Raw genomic sequence first — 9,366 nt, 5'->3', positions numbered from 1 at the left:
CACGGAGCCACTGAACCCTCATGCCACAACTATATGCCCTCTGTGGGGCAATGAGGACCTTATGTGCTGCAACCAGACCCAATGCAGCCAAATAAATAACTAGCCTATCAGTAAAGTAGAAAAAGCAACGGATAAGGTGATGGCACCCCACTCCAGTACTCTTGCCTGGAAAATCCCATGGATGGAGGAGCCCGGTAGGCTGCAGTCCATGGAGTCGCTAAGAGTCGGACACGATCAAGCAATTTCCCTTTCACTTTTCACTTTCATGCATTGGAGAAGGAAATGGCAACCCACTCCAGTGCTCTTGCCTGGAGAGTCCCAGGGACGGGGGAGCCTGGTGGGCTGCTGTCTATGGGGTCTCACAGAGTCGGCCAGGACTGCAGTGACTTAGCAGCAGAAAAAGCAAAACCAAACTGAGAACATGACTGTTAGTAAGGGTAAATTATTGCCTCCACCATGGTGGCAAAAGGCCAAATGCCAAAAGATGATTGTCTGGTTTCCTGGCGTACATTGTCATATTGAGTCTCAGTTTGGGCCTTGGTCCTAGAAAGTATATCAGTTAGCCATAGCACTGGATGAGCGAGATCAAAGTAAGTAAGTAAGTAGGTGAAGTCACTCAGTCGTGTCTGACTCTTTGCGACCCATGGACTGTAGCCTACCAGGCTTCTCCGTCCACGGGATTCTCCAGGCAAGAATACTGGAGTGGGTTACCATTTCCTTCTCCAGGGGATCTTCCTGACCCAGGGATCGAACCTGGGTCTCCCGCATTGGAGGCAGATGCTTTAACCTCTGAGCCATCAGGGAAGATCAAAGTAGCTGAGCCCAAATATTCTATACATTCTTATAGCTACTTTGACTAACTTATTTGTTCAAGATCTCATTAAGTACTTTGTAGGGTCACTGGATAAAACACTAGCTGATATCATTACAAAAGTAATTTTGTGACTCTATTTACCAAGAACCTCCTTTGAAGTGGGGGCATTTTTGTGAAAATTTCCATAGAACACAGATTTTCCTACACTCGGAGTCAATTCTAAGAGCTTCATCTAAATAATTCTTTCTAACTCTCATATTAGCAACCGTCCAGTCAGGTTTCTTCTAAGACTCTGACTATTTTATTGAAACCATGAATCAAAAATATCCATATCTCAAAACTCAATATTTTCAAGCAAGGCTGCGACTTGCTTCACTGAACTGGCAAGAGTGTCACTTCTGCTGCCAAAGACGTCTAAGAGTGGATTGAGTTTTGGTATTCACAGTCCTCTGATTCCACATATAAGCCAATTTTATGAAGCATATAGGTTCATTTTTTCCATATCCCTAAATGTCCTTTGAGAGGCTGTGAATTCAATTATCATCATAATTTGGCAACCCACAGAAGTAAACTCTGTGTCTTGGATTTGGCCCTTAGTCCAGTGGCTCTAAGAGATAAGGAAATGTTTCAGAGAAAGCATAGGAAACTTCTGCTTTGCTGTCTGAATTTGAACAACCATAACAACATCAACAAGAACAATAAGGGGATTTAAAGTTACAAATTATTTTGCTAATATTTCAAATCCCACTAGAGTAAATCACTCTGCTCTGCAGTCTTGAATTTTGTTTCTGATGTTTGGCTCTCTAAACATTCTTTTCAGTGGGTGCTTCTTTCAAAGGAGCACTGATAATAACATAATCGATTTGTCATTCGCTATTGCACCCCACTCCAGCACTCTTGCCTGGAAAATCCCATGGATGGAGGAGCCTGGTAGGCTGCAGGCCATGGGGTCACAAAGAGTCAGATATGACTGAGAGCCTTCACTTTCATGAATTGGAGAAGGAAATGGCAACCCACTCCAGTGTTCTTGCCTGGAGAATCCCAGGGACGGAGGAGTCTGGTGGGCTGCCATCTATGTGGTTGCACAGAGTCGGACATGACTGAAGTGACTTAGCAGCACCATTGCATATCAAGGCCTACCAGATACCCATCCATTGATGCTCATTAGAATTTATTTTGTCATTGCCTTTAGTCTCAACTAAATATCAATAACCTCAGATATGAAGATGGCACCACACTATGGCAGAAAGCAAAGAACTAAAGAGCCTCTTGTTGAAAGTGAAAGAGGAGAGTAAAAAAGTTGGCTTAGAACACAACATTCAGAAAATTAAGATCATGGCATCCAGTCCCATCACTTCATGAACAATAGATGGAGAAACAAAGGAAACAGTGACAGACTTTATTTTCTTGGGCTCCAAAATCACTGCAAATGGTGACTGCAGCTGTGAAATTCAAAGACGCTTGCTCCCTGCAAGAAAAGTTATGACCAAATTAGACAGCATATTAAATAGCAGAGACATTACTTTGCCAACGAAGGTCCATCTAGTCAAAGCTACGGTTTTTCCAGTAGTCATGTATGGATGTGAGAGGTGGACTATAAAGAAAGCTGAGCATCGAAGAATTGGTGGTTTTGAACTGTGGTGTTGGAGAAGACTCTTGAGAGTCCCTGGGACTGCAAGAAGATCCAACCAGTCCATCCTAAAGGAGATCAGTCCTGGGTGTTCACTAGAGAGACTGATGTTGAAGCTAAACTCCCATACTTTGGCCATCTGATGGAAGAGTTGACTCATTGGAAAAGGCCCTGATGCTGGGAAAGATTGAGGGCAGTAGGAGAAGGGTATGACAGAGGATGAGATGGTTGGATGGCATCACCGACTCGATGGACATGAGTTTGAGTAAACTCCAGGGGTTGGTGATGGACAGGGAGGCCTGGTGTTCCATAGGGTGGCAAAGAGCTGGACATGACTGAATGACTGAAATGAATTGAACTTAGTCTCAACTGACTCTAAATAACATACCCTGGATTCACCTTATTTTTCTGAATATCTTTGACTTACAATAATTCCTGCTGCCAAGCCCTGTGATTAACTTATTTGATGCATTAAACAGATTAGGGCCTTAATTAAAGGACACGGGGCATTAAAAGAACATTCAGGAAGGCTACAGAATCAGATAAGGGAAATAAGCAGGGATGGGGTGAGTTAGATCATAGCCAAGGTCACAGGAGTACCATGCTGCCAACTGGCCTGGTGCTGATAATGCCAATTACGAGCTACCAAATTTGCATTGCTTCCATCACCCCACTGTCCCTAGAAATTTGTTCTCATTTTTGACACTCTGGTCCCAGAATGCCAATGTAACTGCTGCATTATCTCTGTTTTTTAGCAAATATGTAGTGAAAAACCTGCAGGGATTACCTGCTTAGCAAGAGGGACGGGAAGACACTGTCAGCTGCAAGAGACACTGTTTTTCCCTATCATTAACCCACATGGTTTATTTCTCATGTCACCCATATAACTAAGTCATGTTTGACTCTTTGCAAAGTGATAAACTACAACATGCCAGGCTCCTCTGTCCTTCACCATCTTCCTGAGTTTGGTCAAATTCATGTCCATTGAGTCAGTGAGGCTCTCTAACCATCTCATCCTCTGTCATCCCCTTCTCCTTTTGCCCTCAATCTTTCCCAGCATCAGGGTCTTTTCCAGTGAGTCAGTTCTTCACATCAGGTGGCCAAAATATTAGAGCTTCAGCTTCAGCATCAGTCCCTGCATTGAATATTCAAGGTTGGTTTCCTTTAGGATTGACTAGTTTGATCTCCTTTCAGTCCAAGGGACTCTCAAGAATCTTCTCCAGCACTACAATTCAAAAACATCAATTCTTTGGTGCTCATCCTTCTTTTTGGTCCATATCTTGCATCTGTACATGACTAATGGAAAAACCATAGCTTTGATTATGTGAACCTTTGTTGACAAAATTATGTATTTATATGTTAATATACTGTCTAGATATGTCATAGCTTTCCTTCCAAGGAGCAAGTGTCTTTTAATTTGTAGCTGCAGTTGCTGTCCACTGTGATTTTGGAGCCCAAGAAAAGAAAATCTGTCAAGGCTTCTACTTTTTTCCCTTTTATTTGCCAAGAAATTATGGGACCAGATGCCATGATCTTGGTATTTTTAATGCTGAGTTTCAAGTCAACTTTTTCAATGCCCTCTCTCACCCTCATCAAGAGGCTTTTTTTTAGTTCCTCTTCACTTTCTGCATTTGTTTTGTGGACATATAGAACTGATTGGCCAACAGAGCACTCATTCCTGTCTCCTTTTACTTCATCATTTCCTCTAAGTATTTTCAGTCCAAGCTTCTTTTTGAATTAGAAGTTTTCATTTGAAATCTTTTCAGCCAATGAGACATATATTGAATTATGCTGATGGATTTCTGGGGATGTTTCTGCTTTTCCTGATAATAATGGTAGTTCCAAGTGAGGTCCCTGCCTTGCTTTGAATGTAGGCATAGGCCCTGCAGTTGTAGCAATCATTTTGGGCTGTCACAAGAATAGAAAAATTACAGAGATGCAAACACTGATAATATTGAACCAGTGACTCAATGCCAGAAAAAACAAAAGTATAGACTTCTTGCAATGCAAGAAAAATAAACCCTATTTTCTTAGTTCTTTGAACTCAGGTTTCATATTACTTGAAGCTGAACACATTTTAACAAGTACAGTGGAGAATTCCCCAGATGCTGAACCACCAAAAATAAATAAATGCCATTTCTATTTCAAACACTGAATATAGTTAAATGGGTACTGACTTACCCAAGTTTACATCTGAAATTGTTATTAGGAATATTTACAAACTTGGGTCAATAGTGTGTTAGTTGATGACAACTTCTTCCAAATACCTTTAGACATCTAATCCATAACATACATACTTTTCCTTTTAAACTCATGTAGGTTCATATGGATAATTGTGTATATTTTTAAAATACTTTTTATTTCATGATCAAACACAAGCAGTGCTTCATGTTTTCCCCCAGCAAGTAAGTAGATAAGATTAAATGTAACTAACAGATCTTTTAACATAAAGTAATATCTAACAGATGATGATAGCAATCTACCTCTCTGACACACAGCTAAGATAATCACAATTCAAGACTCTGCGTGACAATAATAAATCTGTGTAAAAATTACAAAGTTCAAGTGCCACAAGGCAAGCTTAATATATTTACATGCTAAATTTTTGACATAACTGCCAAACCGGTTGCAGTTGAAATTACTTCTGGGAGCAGATAGGTAACAGAGATGAGGCCAGGTATAAAGATGTGTGTGTACATTGAGACAGTGGCTGTACCTAAAGGGAACCAAAAGCAGAAATTCCACCAGAGAAGAAGTCAGTCAGCTCCAGCCCAGGTGCCCATGCATGAATGCAATGCACCAGTCAGCTCTTCCAATTGTCCACAGAAGCTGAACTCTCCAGATTCCTAGGTCAGTTTTTAATGTTTTTCAATTTTACTCAATTAAACTTAATCGTTTTATCAAAATCTTTATGTGGATTTTGGGTCAATAACTTGTGACTTGACCTCATGGAAACATCCTGACTAGTGTCCTTGTCTTTTCAAGCTAGGGAAAGTTATATTATTTAAAACAACATATACATACAGAGGATAATAAACATAAATAAATATTTTAAAATATTTAATAAAAATGTTTTGCCTTTAGGAATTTCCTGGAAGAAGTAATTACTAAGGAAACAGGCTGGCTTTGCTATTAGTAGTATATTAATTGGTATATTATGTATAAACTTAACACATTTTCAAAACAACTTTTTATTTACTTCCAACTAATAAAGTACTAATGATATTATATTTGCTCATTGTTTTTATTATTAGAGTAGTGTTAGTAACAAACTCCAAGTCCTAATGTTATATAATAACAAATTATTTTTGTATTTCTGTTATATCTACTTGACCGAAAGTCGGGGATGAGTATTTCATTTATACTGTCATCCAGGACCAAGTCTAACAAAGTCTCCACAATTTTCAACATGTGACTTTCCTGGAAATTTTTATTTACTCAAAAGGAGCAATGAATGTTTTATGGGCCAAAATTGATTGTACTGTTATTCATTCACTCCATGCTCTCTTATTTAGAATTGAATCACAATATCTCAACTGGGATATAAGAAGGATATTAAAATATATACAATGACTGGACTGTGGCTTTAAAGCAATAAGCTTACATAAAAGTAAGGCAACTTGAATTGTCAGTGAATATTTTGCCATCACTGACACACAGTTTTAGATTATATTGACTACATATTTTTATTTCCACTGGCATTCTTACCCTATCCTTTTGGCTATACTGGCAATTAATTTATATAATTCAATAAAAATGTTTTTTCACTCGTTGCTGCTGTTGCTAAGTCACTTCAGTCGTGTCCAATTCTGTCCGACCCCATAGATGGCAGCCCACCAGGCTCTCCCATCCCTGGTTCTACTGTGGTAATTTTGCTGAATTATAATATTTATATACATTGGTTATATGTCACTTTCCCAAACATGTCCCACTCAATTCATTTGATTCAATTGGCTTTACCAATATTTTATTGATTACCTACTATGTTCCAAGTATTGTGATGGCTTCAAGAGAAAAAGAAATGTGTAGAAACACCTGGGATTTTTGCAGTTGTGGTGGAATATATATGCATTGATTTCTATGATCACTTCAAATACCACTAAAATGAGAGTGACTAAGACTAAACTATATATACTAAGATATAAAGAATTGAGGGAGGTAACAGTGAATTATTTTGGAAGAGTGAAAAACTTGTAGAGACGTGGTAACTGACAATGTGCCTCAGAAGACAAACATAAGTCACTGTGTAGAGCGGGACTCCAAGTCATACAGACTGTGAAAATTAGAACTTGAAAGTACAATCATTTTAGAAGATGAGGGAAATGCCGCACAATAACAGCAGGGGACAATGTAAAAATCTACAAGAAATAGACCCTCCCAAAGGTAACCTTCATTTTGTGCCCTTTCCCCCCAGGTCATGTATCCACCTCTGGAAATACGTTTATACACACACATAAACACACACACAGAATGAACGATCTTTCAAATTCAAGGACACAAGGAAAACAGAGGCATGAAGGAGATGTTATACAGAAAATGAGGATTCAGAGAAAACTCACCAACCACCAGACAATGACAACTGATACCCTTTTATCTTAATGCGTTCTCACAATTCCTGCATCAAGTTCACCTTTTACTCAGCAGTAGAGCAGCAGATTCATTCTTGGAGAGGCTGAAGAACCAAGGGAGAAAAATCACAGGTAATTTTGTCTTGAGTATTCCATATGAAAAGTATGAAAATTCAGGATCTTCCTACAATGAGGGCCACCAGTTAATATGCCTTAGTGAAGTCGCTCAGTCGTGTCTGACTCTTTGCAACCCAGGGACTGTAGCCTGCCAGGCTCCTTCATCCATGGGATTTTCCAGGCAAGAGTATTGGAGTGGGTTGCCATTTCCTCCTCCAGGGGATCTTCCCAGCCCAAGGATCGAACCCAGGTCTCCTGTATTGCAGGCAGACACTTTACCATCTGAGCCACCAGGGAAATCCAAATATGCTTTACACCCGGACAAAGAGTTCTAAAAACAGTCAAACCTCCTAAGACATGAAAGACAAAATCCAACATTAACTGACATGATAAAGCAACCTCATAGGAAACACAAGCCAGGAAGTAGAAGGACAGTTCGATTAAACTATAAGGTGTGTCCTGAGAGGTATAAGAGAATAGAGTGTTGCTTTGTTTTGCTTTTATTTTTGACCATGCTTGTGTGCAAAGCATGTGGAGTCTTAGTTCCCCAACCAAGGATTGAACCCACACCTCCGACCCTGGAACCATAGAGTCTTAATCACTGGACCATCAGGAAAGTGCCTGCTGTTTCTGTTTAAATAAAAAAGGATCACTTAATGTCTTTATGTCTAATTTGTGAAATGATCTCATAGTGTACTTGTGAAGATTACACTAATGAGCCTGTGTGCTTACGTGCATGCTAAATAGCTTCAGTCATGTCCAACTCTTTGTGACACTATGGACTGTAGCCTGCCAGGCTCCTCTGTCCGTGAGATTCTCCAGACAAGAATAAGGGAATGGGTTGCCATGACCTCCTCTGGGGGATCTTCCCGATGCAAGGCTAGAACACACATCTTCGGTACTTCCTGCAGTGGTACACAGGTTCTTTACTACTAGCACCTCCTGAGTAATGAAGCTGATCAATGAGTGTATACTAGAATAAAGACAGGCATATAAAAATGAAACATAAATGCTATCTATCATTTTGAAAGGAAAAGTGTGAACGACTTTTTGTAGTTCAAAAAAAAAATGTTTACAATTTTTAAGACTGAGGACAGTGCTCAAATTAAATTAATTTTATAATCTGAGAATGAAATTAAGAAAACAATTCTAATTATAATAGCATCAGAGTATTAAAATATTTCCAAAAATATTAAACAATGGAAACATAGAACTTGTACGCCAAAAAGCAGAAAACATTGCTGAAAGAAATTAAGTAATTAAACAAATGGAAAAAATATCCATGCCCATAGCTTGGAAGATACAACATGGCTAAGATGGAAAAACTTTCCAAATTGCTCAACAATACCTATCAAAATTTGTTTCTTTTTTTTTTTTTCATAAACTTACTAACCAATAGTAAAATTCAAACAAATGAAAGTGGTCTAGAATTGCAAAAATGATATTAAAGAGAAAAGAACAAAGTTGGAGGACTCAGACTTACGATTTGAAAGCTAACTGTAGATATACTGTAGATATACTGTGTACTTTATAACTGTAGATATACAGCGATCAAGAGAGTGTGATACTGGAAGAAGAACAAGCTAAAAAGATGATTGAACTAGAATCGGCAACATACCTATAAATCCTATATTTACTGTCAATTGGTTTTTGACCAGGGTGCTGAGATAATTCAGTGAGGGAAAGAATAATATTTTCAACAAATGTTGCTAGGACAACTAGACATTGACATGTGAAGGAGAGAAGTGGAGCCCCTACCTAATTTTATATATGTCTCATATAAAGATGAACTCAAAATAGACATTAAATTAAGCATAAAAAGTAAACTATGAAATTCTTAGAGGCATAAGAGGAAATCTTCGTGGCATTCATTCAGGAAATATTTTTTATGACACTAAATGTGCAAATAACAACAAAAGAATGAGATAAATTAGATAAATTGGAATCAGAAGCTTTTCAAAAATTTGTGCTGCCAAAGATACCATCAGGAAAATAAAATGGCAGGCCATAACAATGAAGAAAAACTTTGTATGTCATATTTTATCGGAAAATTACTTCTAGAATATACAGATGACGCTTATGAGTAAATGATAAGACAACTTAGTTTAGACAAAGGACCTGAATAGATATTTCACCAAAAAAGATATTCAAATGGCTACAAAGCACATGAAAAGATAATCAAAGGTATTAGTCACTGCATGCTGACTGCTTAGGTGCTTCAGTCGTGTACGACTCTT

General features: G+C 38.5%; 1 non-coding gene across 1 annotated transcript; it reads right to left on the bottom strand.

The window, feature by feature from the left end:
* Positions 1-731: 731 nt before the first annotated feature.
* TRNAW-CCA (transfer RNA tryptophan (anticodon CCA)) lies at positions 732-804 on the bottom strand. Its single transcript has one exon. It is a non-coding gene; the product is annotated as a tRNA-Trp (tRNA).
* Between the last annotated feature and the right edge of the window lie 8,562 nt (positions 805-9,366).

This window comes from Ovis aries, chromosome 7 (genome assembly GCF_016772045.2).
Source record: "Ovis aries strain OAR_USU_Benz2616 breed Rambouillet chromosome 7, ARS-UI_Ramb_v3.0, whole genome shotgun sequence".
Classification (NCBI taxonomy): Eukaryota; Metazoa; Chordata; class Mammalia; order Artiodactyla; family Bovidae; genus Ovis; species Ovis aries.
This window is presented reverse-complemented; position numbering and strand designations above follow the sequence as displayed.